The sequence below is a fragment of the Aricia agestis genome, chromosome 4, assembly GCF_905147365.1.
Source record: "Aricia agestis chromosome 4, ilAriAges1.1, whole genome shotgun sequence".
NCBI classification, from domain to species: Eukaryota; Metazoa; Arthropoda; class Insecta; order Lepidoptera; family Lycaenidae; genus Aricia; species Aricia agestis.
This window is the reverse complement of record NC_056409.1, coordinates 10458826-10474196: the sequence shown is the minus strand read 5'-3', so window position 1 is coordinate 10474196 and position 15371 is coordinate 10458826. Positions and strand designations below refer to the sequence as shown.

General features: G+C 34.9%; 1 long non-coding RNA gene across 1 annotated transcript; it reads left to right on the top strand.

Annotated features, from left to right (window-relative positions):
- Window positions 1–846: 846 nt before the first annotated feature.
- On the top strand, window positions 847–15062 carry LOC121726076. The gene is made up of 3 exons (XR_006035481.1): window positions 847–857; window positions 7592–7595; window positions 15011–15062. It is a non-coding gene; the product is annotated as an uncharacterized LOC121726076 (long non-coding RNA).
- The last annotated feature ends 309 nt before the right edge of the window (window positions 15063–15371 follow it).

Here is a 15371-nt window from a genome sequence, read left to right as displayed (position 1 = left end):
TTCGTCCACATCAATAGAAATGAGTCCATTGTAAATGGTTGAAATGTGTCAGGATTAGATAGCGATGTATACAACGTGCAGTGTAGCTGCGAACGACAGGGAACTAATGGTGCCGGATCAGACCCGCTCCGCCCAGCCAGACGACCCTGGTGGGGCCGCAGTGTCCGCGGACTGCCATGAGCGGAGCGATTAGCGAGAATTGAGAAAGAAAGTAGGTACTTAGTTGTAACTTGTATTTTAATTTGTAAGCTATTTATCCTCACTACTACTAAAATATTATATAAACTTTATAATTTAAAACAATTCTCTCGCGATCAATAACAATAATGATATTTTATCAAATTACTAATTAGTTACATATTTGCAGTTTTGTTTTTGTTTAGGCAAGCATGTTAAAAAAATTAATACCTTTTAGTATTGACGCAAAAACCAGCTCTATGTAGAGCTCAAAGCGCTTTGAGCTCTATTTAGAGCTGGTTTTTGCGACTTTTAAATAATAATTGAGTCTAAACTCTAAAGTGATTCTTATGCCGCGGCCGCACATGCGTCTATATTACCAAGCTTTGTGCTATGAGACGACCATTGGACGAACTGAACGATACACGCAGATCGTCTAATGGTATCAGGTGTGCCCCGGGCATTAGAAGAAGATATTAGTGGATGAAGCAAATAAGTAGTGTAGTTAAATATATTAAGTCTATGAGTTAAATTAAACATTGCCTTTTTTTTGCATAAATTGAGGCTTTGCGGTCGAGAAAATGATTTGCAATAAAAAACTGTAGATTTTATTTGTAGCCATCTGGCTTCATTATCTAATGAAGTAGGTATAATGTATGGTAGTTCTTATGCTTATAATGGTACTACTAATATATGATATTCTGTGCTTATAGTAAACAAGATGACGCCCGAAACTATGTTGCGTCAAAATTTGTACTTTTACGGGATGAAAAGTATCCTTTTGTCCTTTCCCGGGACTTAATGTGTCTCCATACCAAATTTCAGCAAAATATATGACGTGTGCAAGCTTTCGCAATGTTTGAGTGTTATCGATACACACTAATTACCTATGAGTGCACGCGCATACTACAATAAATAGACCAATTAAGAAAAATCATCACGGTAAAAGGGAATTAAGATGCTCACCCAAACAGTGATGGGGCGCGTCTTCGTGGATTGCACGGACTATAATAGTATAACATTAGTAAGTATAGATATTTTCCCATGGCACCCGCTGCAAGTGTGACCGCACCTCTGCGAGCTCGGAGGCCGGCAGCTCGGTATATTTCCGAACATTGGATTACGAGCACATCTAACTGCTTCCTGCGTCAGGACATCCATCATAACCCCTGCTACACGGTAAATAGCTTTCATTGTGTATTTACTGTGTACATAGCAAGTTATAGTAAAATGTATTAACTACAAAGTTCTTCAATGTTGAAGTAATCCTCCTGACCTAGTAGCTGCGAGTGTCCATGGGCGACGGAAGTTGCTTTCCATCAGGTGACCCGTGTGCTCGTTTGCCCCCTTATTTCATTTTAAAAAATGCTCACGTTAACTTTAATCCATTTGATGACTAACGCTTGGAACCTTTCTCCTCACATGGGCACATCCGTAATAATTGAAGTAGTTCAAAGTAAGGTTCGAAAGCCCCACACAATATAATAGGGCAAAATTTATAATGGTAAACGTTACTATCGGGCATTTCCATACATGAAGCCTCTTTTTATGGCGTAAATAGGCCCGGCCATTCGTATGGCAGTCGTGATACATCCGCATCGATGAAGCCTACAAAAGTACAAACTGTCCCAGCATTTTGAACCTAAATACCTCGACATAAAGATGGGAAAGACCACTTTTTTCCCGGCGACTCCTAGTCTATACCGTGTTATTAGGGTTGGCAAAATTAGTTTTCTTTGAAAAAATGTTTAAGCTTCTCCAAACATTATGTTTTATTGCTTAGCAATTAAGGGTTCGGTGCCAGGGCAATAAAATCTTGTTTTGTTGCGGCAGTAACTTTGATGGTAATTACAAGGTAGAACTTAGAAGTGTTGGAAATCAATTGTTTTATTGAAGACTAGCTTTGTTGCCTGCACTTAATTTTTTTTCTGATATCTATGACTGAAAATGTATCTTCTTACTATTTACGCATTCGAAACAGATCTACGGGCATTTTCAAAAAAATGTGTACCCCTGGTTTTTACCTTGTCCCTTGACTTCGCTACAGATTATTTGTAAAAAATTACATACTAACATTTTGTAATTTTAATGTAGGAGCATAAACAAGTTTTCTTTTATTAAAATACATTCACGTTTGTATATAATTTTATTTAGTATGAGATTTATAAGGGTTTTTAAGTACCGAAACCTATTAAATTCACCTGTCCCCTTCCCAGAAGTTGTAACAAAATCTTTAATAACTATTTTTTTTCTTAAAGTAAGTTACTTAAAAAACATATGTTAGATTCTTAAATACTTAATGTATCAATTGAATGTCTTGTTATTGAAAAATCTAACATAATTTAACTACAAATTAATTAAAATTATAATCATGAAAAAACAACCCGGCCGGAATGTTCGGTTTAGTGACCGTTTTTTTTAGTTTTATAAACATACTACAAAAATATTTTCGGCACTAAATGATAGCACTATATTTCATTGTACATCGAGAAACTTCAATTTAAATTTAGTAGTTAAAAATCTGCTACAAGACGCGGACGCAGGTTGGATGGTTCTTCAGGAACGGTTTATTTGTTCAGATAAGTGACCATATTTTGTAAGCATTATTATACTTTCTCCAACTGTTTTTACTGTTGACACGTTGCAAAATTAGTTTAGTATTTAGTATAAAAAATGAAATTGTGATAACTATTATCGGTTATTTACAAACACTTTAAAAGTAAAAGAAAGTAATATTACGTGACTTCCGACTTGTGACTTTTCGTATGGTCACATATAATGGAACGGACAAGTCACAACAGGCGGAAAGCATAAGGCTTAGTTCACATTTTAAATAAATTATTTTTTTATTCACAGATTTTATTAAGAAAATTGGAGATTTTTAAACTGGTACGATTAACGTACAAATATATTTTTTATTACTTATGTGTTAAGGTGACGCCGCGTTAAAGTAAAAAACCGTTTTGGATATGTTTTAGATTGCTAGTTTTCTATGAAAGGCCGGCCCGGCCTCTCACAGAAAACAAGCAATGGAACAGCAAAAAATGGAAAGGGCGTAAGCGACAAAATAGTTTTGTCGCGTAATTTAAAAACCATAAATACATTTCATATAAGCTATGGGCAAATTAAAGTGTATGCTTGAACCAATCCATGTACATTTTTGGAAGCTTAAATCACTCTCCTCTGTAGGGAAAAATAGGAATCCTTTTTTTTTACACAGGTCTATTTGATTGATTATTCTGTTTTATAAAAGTTGACCAATCGTGTTATGCTATGGGTAAATCAAAGACAAAGACATGATAAATACTGACAATGAACTTTAATTTCTTAGCTTTAGTTATTGCTGAGAAAAATCGATATCGCTACAGCCAAATCATAAAGGCGTCGACTTTACTTAACAATAACAAATATACTATTTAAAATTTAAGTACCTAAAAGTTTTATGTTTTTTAAAAATTTTGATTTTATTTCCACTACTTTTCTATCAGTAAAGTTGAAAATCATTTTGTGTCGTTGATATTTGCAGATTTATAATAACTAGACATCAGATTATATGCATTTGCATACTTGCATATGCAAATGCATATAATCACTTTTTAGGCGATAGTGCATATTTTGGCAATTTTTCGTTGATAGTGCATATTTCGGTAGTTTAACTTCCATGGGCATTAAGATTGCAATCGGAAAATGTTGGTAGAAAATTATTATTGGCGTATAATAAATAAATAAAAAGTCTTTATTTCAAGAAATTAAAAATCCTGTATTTTATGAAATTATAAAAATTGGCGCTTTTATTAATGTCACTACCGGAAAAGTCTTCAAAAAAATAATAAATTTTAATATTAAGTGACTTTTGATTGTGCATATTTTGTGCATATTTCGACCATTTTTCGTGCATATTTGCATGGATATTTCGGCACTTTGATCGTGCATATAATCCGATGTCATTAATAACTTAGGAATTCGTAGACATGTGAACACATCTTTATGATTATGAGATGTTCGTCCCTCTAATTATTGAAGTTAAATCTATGAAATCAAAGAATTTTTTACTTTTATAAGTAGTGCAACAATAAAAATGTTTAAATAAAAGGTTTTTGTGTTATAAAAACTCCTTTAAATATGTTAAATATTACTTACTCATGTAAAAAAATTAAAAATAACCTAGTGGTTGGGTCACATAGTCACACTATGGATTAAAAATAATTGCTACTCTTGTTGATCCTTGAAATTATCAAAATTTTTTTTAATAAACAATTAAATATGCATTTCACTAGATTAAATTAACGAAGAAATCCATTTATTGCTGTATTTTTTTGTATTAAATTATATTTTACATTTAGTCGCACAACGGAATCTGTTTCGTCGAAAATTCGATTTTGTTTCAATAATATCAGAATAATATAACGTTTTCAGCGTTCTTTTTAACTTATTCCATTAGTTCAATATTTTTCCTTGTATATGACATTCAAAAAAAGGTAAATAAATGACCTTAAAAAATATAGACATATTTTTGCAAGGGTACACGTTTTTTTGAAAATGCCCCTACACACAAACTTGTTCCTATAGACATAATTTTAGGCCGTACCGTAAATTTAATAAAATTAATTTAATTATCCTTTTGAGCGCACCTAATTAAAAGTGTGCAAAAGGTACTCACTTCAAATCAAAAACTACCGTTCGATATCTTTCAAAATTATAAGCTACTTAGAGAGTAGAAACTATAATTACCAAAAGTGGAAAAGTACAAGACTTCGAATGAAGAAATGTCGGGGACACAAACTTTGGAAGTCTTTTTTTTTTAATTTATTTATTAGAGTCAACAAACGGTAACCAAAGTACATATTCCTTAAAAGAGTATACAAATCAATCTTATTAACTGTTGTAGCGTAGCTACTTATAAATTATTAATATCTCCCTCTCCTTTTTTCAATTTGTCAGCTGTTCTTGTAATCAAGAAGCTAAATCAATACTTAGTGCGCCATCTCTTGATATAGTGCGGAACTAAAACGACACTTGTTTACTTAAATACCTTATTTTTTAAAATAACTTTATTTCAATTAATTCTTCTTACCTACTTAAATGTACTAAGTAGCTTTATGTAGTTTTCTTTTAATTTAGTTTGAGAAATATTAATTTGAAGTACCTTTTTACTTAACGAGCCCTCCGGATATATTCCTTAGCCCTGTCAACGTGACAGGAAAAAAAAATAAAGTCCGACGGCAGTATAAAAAGCCGCGGATATCCTCGCTCGTCCTTTTTTTTTTACTCCATCAAAATGTAGGAGTCTTTGATCCCCGTTATAGGGGTGCTCGGTCCCGGACAACTCTACTTTGCCCTGCTCGGTCCCGGACAACTCAACTCTGCCCTGCTCGGTCCCGGACAACTCTACTCCCGGACAACTCTACTCTGCCCTGCTCTGTCCCGGACAACTCTACTCTGCCCTGCTCTTTCCCGGACAACTTTGCCCTGCTCTGTCCCGGACAACGGACCACTACTATCTTGCAGCAGAGTTTGGTCGCCTGGAGCCGACCACGTGCTGCTCATGCCGACTGATTGACGCACCTACCGCACACTGAACTAGCTGCCACCGACGGGGTCCCAAACACCTCGGCATCAACAGCTGGCCGTCGACCCTACGCCTGTCCGGTAGATCACGGAGACTTGAGGAGCTGGAGTCCCCCACGTCGCTGTCTGATCCCAAGATAAGTGTAGTGTCCCTACCCGTGAATTCAAAGAACCCCGAAATAGACTGAGGCTAGGCTTCGTACCCACCTTACCCGCTCTCCGTCTGACTAGATTTCTCTTCTTTTTTCTTTTTAAATAAATTTGTTAATTGTTTAATTCTCTTTTTATTACTCTTTCTTATATTTTTATTGTCCCTGCTCTGGGCCAGGTGACACTGTGGTACCAACAACGTTAACTACAAATTACTACAATAATATTATGATTAAAACAATGCACTCAGTAAAGGGGCAGATGTAGACAAAATATACAATAAATGCAATATACTATAGATAGTATATCCAAGTCGATGTTTAATAAAATATACTTTTTTAATATTCGACAGTCGATAGTTAATAAGATACAAATTACAATGATAAATACAGAAAATATATTTTAATAACATTAATCGATACTAAGTTAACGTCATTATAATAGAGTTTAATGATTAATCGAACATGTGTAGCGATGACCCTATTGTGTACCCTCGCAAGGCGCTCAGTTGGGAAGCGGTTCAAAGACTCAATTATATTTTGAAGCACGTTTCAGGCATTTTAATTTTATATCTCGGCTTCATTGTATTACTTGAGGCCGTGAGCTACGAATTTAAATTGGAAAACAATATTTTTTCATTTAATCCCCAGTTATAAAAGGTATAATTAACGAGGTGCCTGCTGCGCCTTTTTGTAAAGCTTTGATGATTTGGAACACGATATTTTTTTCTTCTAATTACGATTTAGTGTTTAATTCTAAAAACTTAAGTATACAAATAAATCAACGATATTTCTGTAATAATTATGTTTGTTTCTTAAATGACTTACCATATTACCTGCAGGCTGCACAATATTAACTTATTCTTATACAAACATTATTTAAGTTATGTTTCAAAGAGATATAATATTATATTTTCTAATTTCTAGGTTCTTGTTGTTTGGACGGTAATGTGAGCTAAAACTACAAACTTGCGCATGTTATTAAATATTAATGTAGGTCGCAGAAACAAATGTTAATGTTAATAAATATTATTAATTTATTATGTACTAGCTGTTACCCGCGACTTCGTCCGCGTCAACAAAATGTTAAATACATAGGTAAAAAATAAAAAAGTAAAAAAATGTCCTCTTCCTTTTTGGAAGTCGGTTAAAAAGTAGCTTAAGTTACTCCTTATTACATCAGCTATCTGCCAATTAAAGTCCCGTCAAAATCAGTCCAGCCATTTCGGAGATTAGCCGGAACAAACAGACAGACATACAGACAGACAAAAAATCTAAATATTGTTATTTTGGTGTAAGTACCGTATAAATATTCATATGCATGTAGTAAAAAACGGTTATTTTAATATTACAAACAGACACTCCAATTTTATTTATATGTATAGATATAGATGTATAGATTTCCTCGCGGCTTCGCTTGCGTAATTTAGGAATTTCACGCAACCGCACATTTTTCCGCCAAAAATAGCCTATGTCCCTTCACGTGGTTTATTCTTCATGTTTGTCAAATAACAAAAAAATTGCTCCAGCAGTTCTTAAGATAATAAGCAATTACATATATTTTCCCCCGTTTTTACCACATTTTCCTCTATTTCTTCGCTCCTATTAGTCTTAGCGTGATAAAATAATAGCCTTCCTCGATAAATGGACTATCCAACAGTAAAAGAATTTTTCAAATCGGACCAGTAGTTCCTGAGATTAGTGCGTTCAAACAAACGAACAAACAAACTCTGCAGAATTATAATATTAGTATAGATAATATTAAATATTATATTAAGTATACTTAATATCATGTTGTGTTACTTAAGGAAATAATCATATTTTTTTAAATAATTTTAAACTGCAGACTGTATGATGATAATTTTCATACCAAAACGTTTAGAAGTCTTTTGGGGCATATTGAAATCCGTTCTCTCTTTCATACATTAATTCATTCATTCATTCTTTCATACTCAGAGTGAATTGGTATCATTTGCAATTACCACCCTTTATTTAATCCGTAAGATTAAAAAAACCTTTTTATATACTTTTAGGCGCATTCTCTATTGTTACAAAGTTTCCATATAATATAAGTACAAAAGGTTGCCTGACTTAAAATTGTACACGCGGGTGTTGGCTGGTTGTAATTATAATAACCCTGGGGCCCAGGGCTATCTTCCACATTGTTCAAAGAAACCCCTCCTAAATACAACCCAACTTAACCAAACCATACCATTATCGTGGGGTATCGTAGCCATAAAATGCATGAAATATTGTTAAATACCAGGTAGGTACTGACTACGGCATTTTAGGTTAAATATTAATGCGAGATACTAAACTTGTGTTGCAGTAGAATTGAACAAGGGTAACATATTTTATTATATTGCAATGAATATTATGTACAATATAAAATTTAAGTAGAGACTTATCGAGTCTTAATTTTATAAATCCTAACTAGTATTTTTTTTTTCAAAGTAATGGTAAGTAATGGTTGCTTTACTCCTCTGAGTTAAGCCTTCATGCTGATGAGGTCTGTTAAAATGATAAAGAGACAGGTCGACAATAAAACTACCACGTAGACAAACCTACTAATTCTAATATTTTACATAAAATAAATATATTTAACACAAGTGACAATAGTGTTTCTTGGTATTTTTTTCATATACAGGCTGTAACAAAAACAAGTGATAATAATTTAGGGTGTGTACGTGTTCCTTGTAGAGAGTTCGCTGTGTAAGTAGCAGCACTGAAAGAATAAAAAAAAATCACTTTTGTATCATCACTACATTACATACACGTACATTCACCCTTAAGTATTATCACTTATATTTTACACACTGTATATTAATCTAATCTTTCAATGTAAAGTGCCGTTTTCAATAATTTTGAGACGTATTTTTGGAACAAAAAACAAAATTCAATTTCATAAAGTGACAGCAGTTCGGTGGTGTGAGGTGTAATTTGGTTTTCGTTTCCTAATTATACAGATAAGGTGCGATTACAGTAACGAGGCCCTAATTAGGGCCACGCGGCGGAAACGGGCCCTATTGTTCCCTTAATGCCCCTTTCTACTAGGATTATTCTTTGTTTTGTTTTTATGATGTTGCGATAAGGGAGCTATTCTTTGGATAAAGGGATTACTTCGTGCCGCTTAAAATGGGTCGTTCTTCCGTCTAAACTCTAAAGCTTACAATGGACCATTTAATTTGCACGTTTGGGTTGTGTATATCCTTTTACTACTATTTTATTTCAAGTAACTTATTTTATAGGTACCGATGTCTTGATGCCTAGAAAAGGTGTCACGAGCCGCACGACTAACTAGAACACTTAGCGTACAAGTTACAAGTTACTAGTCAGAACTCAGATGCGGCCTGTATTAGAACCATAATATAATTAATATACCTAGCGGAATAGAGAAACAAAGGCCTGAGCAAGCGAGATGTCACTATCAGTAACACTGTGTGGTAAAAAGACACGTGTGATACATGACAGCAGCACTCTTTTTTTGACGTCCAGTCGGCACGTGCCGCACGTTGACAATTTAATCTCATAGAAATCATGTTCAATCATGCTTGTGTAAGTGTATATGTACACATATTTTTAACACACAGGTGACACCAATTTTGGTTTCGTTTGACAGCTCGAGATTGTTGCTCTATTCCCCTAGGTATATTAACTTTATGATTAGAACTTAGAAGTTAGAGCTAAGAGCGAGATAAAGGGTGCCTTTGCGTGTCTATGCCCAGCAGTGGGACTTTGGGCTCTTAAAATGTTACCGATAACTATTATTTAAATAATATTATATGCCTATGTTGGTAACGTAAAATTTAACATTCACACCTTTAAAGTGAAATAACTGGTAAAATTGTGTTTTACAACGTTATTAAATGTGAATATCGCTATAATTACATTAATTGGACGAAATTCGTTATTGTATTAATTATTTTGTACCCTATCATTATTGTAATAAAGATGAAAGTGGTGTAATTGTTACAATTCTACCTGCGATCACAAAGGCCCGGCTGGGTCCACTGTTTATTTAAATGATTCAAAATGGTTTATGTTAATTGGTGTTTAAATAAAATGCCGCTCGTTACTTCTAACTATAAAATATTCAGATAATTTTTTTGATAGCTTTTTCAGGGCAAAACATCCACAACATCCACAACACCACAACAAGCAAAATATATTATATAACTATGCTAAGGGCTCCACGGAGGACACTTTAGAGTTTAGAGAATAGCTGATAAAGGGATTAGGGATCTACGATTCTAAATTTAATGCTAGACAGCCGTAATCATGATTGGAATATGAAATATTAAGCAAAGTGCCACAATAAACAACCCAACGTTGTGCGTCGACCAAAACTTTATGTTTGTCTGTGCTGACTGCTGATGCTGCCTCTAGTGTGAAAACATTGCAGTAATACATCCTCAGACCTAGGGTTGCCAATTTGCCATCACCCATCACCATGCTAGGGTTGGATTTCACCCGGACGCTTTTCAAAAAACCGGGCCGGACGCACCCCGGACGCCCTTCAAACTAGGACAAATCCGGGGAAATCCGGACGGATGGCAACCCTACTCAGTCCTCAACCATGAAAAGGCGCTAATAGATACCGCTACAAGTAGACAAGTTTTTTTAATGAAAAAAGGGGGCAAACGAGCAAACGGGTCACCTGATGGAAAGCAACTTCCGTCGCCCATGGACACTCGCAGTATCAGAAGGCTGCAGGTGCGTTGCCGGCCTTTTAAAAGGGAATAGGGTAATAGGGGAGGGTAGTGATGGAAAGGGAAGGGAATAGGGAAGGGTAGGGAAGGGAATAGGGTAGGGGATTGGGCCTCCGGTAAACTCACTCACTCGGCGAAACACAGTGCAAGCGCTGTTTCACGCCAGTTTTCTGTGAGAACGTGGTATTTCACCGGTCGAGCCGGCCCATTCGTGCCGAAGCATGGCTCTCCTACGTCTATGATCCTAAGTATACTAGTTTTACCAGTAGACTCGAGACAATATCAGTTATTTTCAATCAAGAAGGAATTTTGGAGCTTGAGTCACGCCGCCTCTCCGCCTTTATCGATACGCTGTCATTTGGAGCAATTAATATTGACAGGTATCCATTTTTATTCCCACCGATCCATCTTGCAGACAATGCATCAACCACTTAGACGTCATTGCTGGCTCCACTTAAGAACTTTGGAATTCAGACTCCTTTTAAAGACACTGTTACCATAAAGTATCTGTTATGTGGTAAATGGTAAATGTGTTTGTCGCCTTAGTAAGAAGTAGAAATATTTTTTATAGAGATAAGACCCTGAAATCATACAAATATTCAGAGATACCTGCAATTAAGTTCCAGAGGTCCTTCATGTATTTCCTTTTCTCGGCGTTACTAATGGCACAGAATAGTTAATAGTACAAGTACTAATGGGCTCAAAAGTATGGAGCGTTTTCACGGGTGGATCCCGGGATCTATACTAATACTAGATGTTCCGCGCGGCTTCGCCTTTTTCCGCAAAAAAAATCCCCTTCCCTTGATTTGTTCATGTGTGCCAAATAACATAAAAATTACTCTAGTAGTTCTTAAGATATTATGCAATTTCAAATAATTTCCCCCGTTTATTCCACGTTTCCCTCTATTTCTTCGCTCCTATTAGTCTAAAGGCCTGTTTCACCATTTCCTGTCAAGGTGCCGGATAGGCTTATTTGACAGATTCTCCATACTCTATCTGTCAAGTTAAGTGGTGGATAGCCTTATCAGGAAGTGGTGAAACAGGGCCTTAGCGTAATAAAATATAGCCTATAGCCTTCCTCGATAAATGGGCTATCTCACACTGAAAGAATTTTTCAAATCGGACCAGTAGTTCCTGAGATTAGCGCGTTCAAACAAACAAACAAACTCTTTCGCTTTATAATATTATATAGTACTAGCGGCCCGCCCCGGCTTCGCACGGGTGGACATTGATTTTTAAATAATTTTTTTTCAATCTTTATTTCTTAGTCAATCTTTATGATAAGCAGAACATAAAAATGGTTTACACTATTTAGCCTGTAACTACTATATTATAATTATTATACACATTTTTATTGTATTTTTTTTATATTTTAAGTGTTATGTTTGATTATTTTATCCTTACCATTATTAATTAAGTAAACGTGGTAAATGTAATGGTTGGGATAATTATTGTTACACTTGATTAAAATATAATTCAATTATTATTATTAAATCTGGTAAATACTAACTAAGCTATAGCTGGTAAGTAATTTGGCCTGGTTTGTACCGGCGCAACGTTACTATTGCATATTTTTAACCGACTTCCAAAAAGGAGGAGGTTATATGTTCGGCTGTGGATATTTTTTTTAGATTAAAAAGTAGGATAATAATTGTAATAGTCAGACATACGATATCGCGGACTTTTACGTTGATATTAATGTCCTCTATCTATACTAATATTATAATTGGGAAGAGTTTGTTTGTTTGTTTGTTTGAACGCGCTAATCTCAGGAACTACTGGTCCGATTTAAAAAAATATTTTACTATTGGATAGCCCATTTATCGAGGAAGGCTATATTTTATCACGCTAAGTATAATAGGAGCGAAGAAATAGAGGAAAATGTGGAAAAAACGGGGGAAAATTATTTGAAGGGGCTTATTTGAACGCGCTAATCTCAGGAACTACTGGTCCGATTTGAAAAATTCTTTCAGTGTTAGATATCTCATAGATCGAATAAGGTTATAAGCTATATTTTATCACGCTAAGACTATTAAGAGCGAAGAAATAGAGGAAAATATGAAAAAAACGGGGGAAATTATATGAAAGGGCCTATTTGAACGCGCTAATCTCAGGAACTGCTTATCCGATTTGAAAAATTCTTTCAATGTTAGATAGCCCATTTATCGAGGTAGGCTATAGGCTATATTTTATCACGCTTAGATTTATAGGAGCGAAGAAATAGATGAAAATGTGGAAAAAATGGGGGAAATTATATGGAATTGCTTATTATATTATGAACTACTGGAGCAATTTTTATGTTAATTTGGCAAACATGAAGAATAGACCACGTGAAGAGACATAGGCTATTTTTTGCTGCAAAATGTACGGTTACCTGAAATTCCTAAATTACGCAAGCGAAGCAGCGCGGAATATCTATATATAATAAAATCGTAGGAAAGTCAATTCTGTATTTTGAATATGTTTGTACAATAAATAATACTTTGGTAACGCGCACGAATTCGCGGGCAACAGCTAGTAACTTATAAGACTCTAGTACATCTCTTTGAGTCTATAATTTATAAAGCTTACAATATATAGAATATTTTGGTAGTTTTTTACACAATTAACATTAATGTTAATACGGTTCCCTTTTTTCTCTCATTAAATAATTATAAGCTATAGCCTATGTTCAGCAGAAATTGTGTAGATTAAACTTCCATCGGCATCGTGGGTATCGCAGACATCGTGTTTATCGCAGACACAATAGATCTTCAATAATTGTTATGCTGGCAGCCGGCTGCCACTATTGGAGATTTATAGTTATAGAAATTAATTATAATAGCAATCAAAAATAATAGTCATACAAAACGTAATGAATTTATGAAGCACTATAATATTATCCCATCAATGAAGCGACACCCGGCTGTCGCATAACTATTATATTATAAATCTATTGTGTCTGCGATTCCCATGATCGAGGTAATAATAATTAATATTTGCGTGGACTCTCCGGGCGAGCACACCCGCGCGGCGCGCCTTGACGACGCCCAATTCGCAAAGTGCAGCAGAAATGGTAATATTTTAATTTCGCCATGACATTAAAACCAAACGTCCAATTTTAATCATTCAACGACCAAAAAAAATCTACATTAACTGTACTTAGTAATGAAATAATTTATTTTGATAAGAATTAATGCCATGAGTAAAATAAAGGCATTTAAATGTAGTCCAAAAACATTTTAATAAAAAAACGGTTATTGTGCCTCACTCAACATAGATAGGTATAGTGTGTCGCGGACTTTTTTGTAGATATTTAAAAGATCTACAATTACTTAGAACATTTTATGGTTCTATCTTTTATAGTTTAGGCAGCATACGCGAAAAAAGTAACATTTCTGGTTGATTTTTTACACCTTGCGTCCGAAAATCCCAAATATCACATGGAACCCTATTTTTTTTTTCAAAATAAAATTTAGCCCATGTTCAGCAGAATTAATGTAGGATTCCAATGGTAAAAGAATCTTTCAAATCGGTCCAGTAGTTTCGGAGCTTATTCAAGACAAACAAACAATCAAATCTTTCCTCTTTATAATAGTAGTGTAGATAGATTATTATAAATGCGAAAGTGTGTCTGTCTTTTTGTGACCTCTTCACGCTCAAACCGCTGAATCGATTTTGCTGAAATTTGCTATGGAGATACTTTGAGTACTTCCCATTCCTTTCCTGGAAAAATGTACGGTCCCTGCGCGATAAATTAATTTTGGCGCAGTGGAGTGGCGGGCGTCATCTTGTTGTTCATACTCAGTGCTATTTATTAATGTAAAAAACTCATCTGGCTTATTCCGTACTCTAATACTCACATTTTCTAGGCTTCTCTACAAACCCATCAACCAATAAATCTCTATTATCGTCTCAACTCTAAATAAACGACTCTTGCGGGCTGATTGAGGCATTGATTGAATCAATTCCACTGAATGCTTTCGACTGCGGATATCACAATAGAACCAACAAAAGCTGACAATGGACGTTATAAAAGACGAGTAAATTACTTGTGATGTGCTCATTAAAAGCAATTCTCGTAAAAACTTTTCGGCTGTTGCAATACTATAATACAGTGGTATCTTATGTAATTTGTGAATATTTCAGGTGGCTACCTGTTGTCACTATTGATACCGAGCAAAAAATGTACATTTATAATATTAAATACATATACATTTTATTTTATTTTTAGTATTTGTTGTTATAGCGGCAACAGATATACATAATCTGTAAAAATTCAACTATCGAGCTATAACCGTTCTTTAGTTACAGCCTGAAGACACACAGACAGACAGACCGACAGACTGACGAACAGACGGACAGACGGATAGACGGATAGAAGGATAGACGGACAAACGGGCAGACGGACAGACAACGAAGTCTTAGTAATTGTACGATCCATATCGTACATCAAGCAGTTTTAGGGTTTTTAAGGAGTCAGCGTTTAGGACGCGCTCGCGTAATTATTTAATTATTTTATTATGTAACCTAATCAGTTCGCATCGATCAATCAATAAATCAAGTTACGGTATATCAAGTCTATCGTTTCATTTATCAAGTAAAAGGAGTAGTAGTTAATCAAGGACACTACAGTAATAGGGTCCCGTTTTTACCCTTTGGGTACGAAACCCTAAAAAGGTTGAAAGACACTGCTACACCTGAAGTCAACATAGGATAGGGTTCTTATTTTTTTAAAGCTTTTATTTAATCCTTCCTGGATCCTTCCTGGATGTTTAAGCATTCCCTA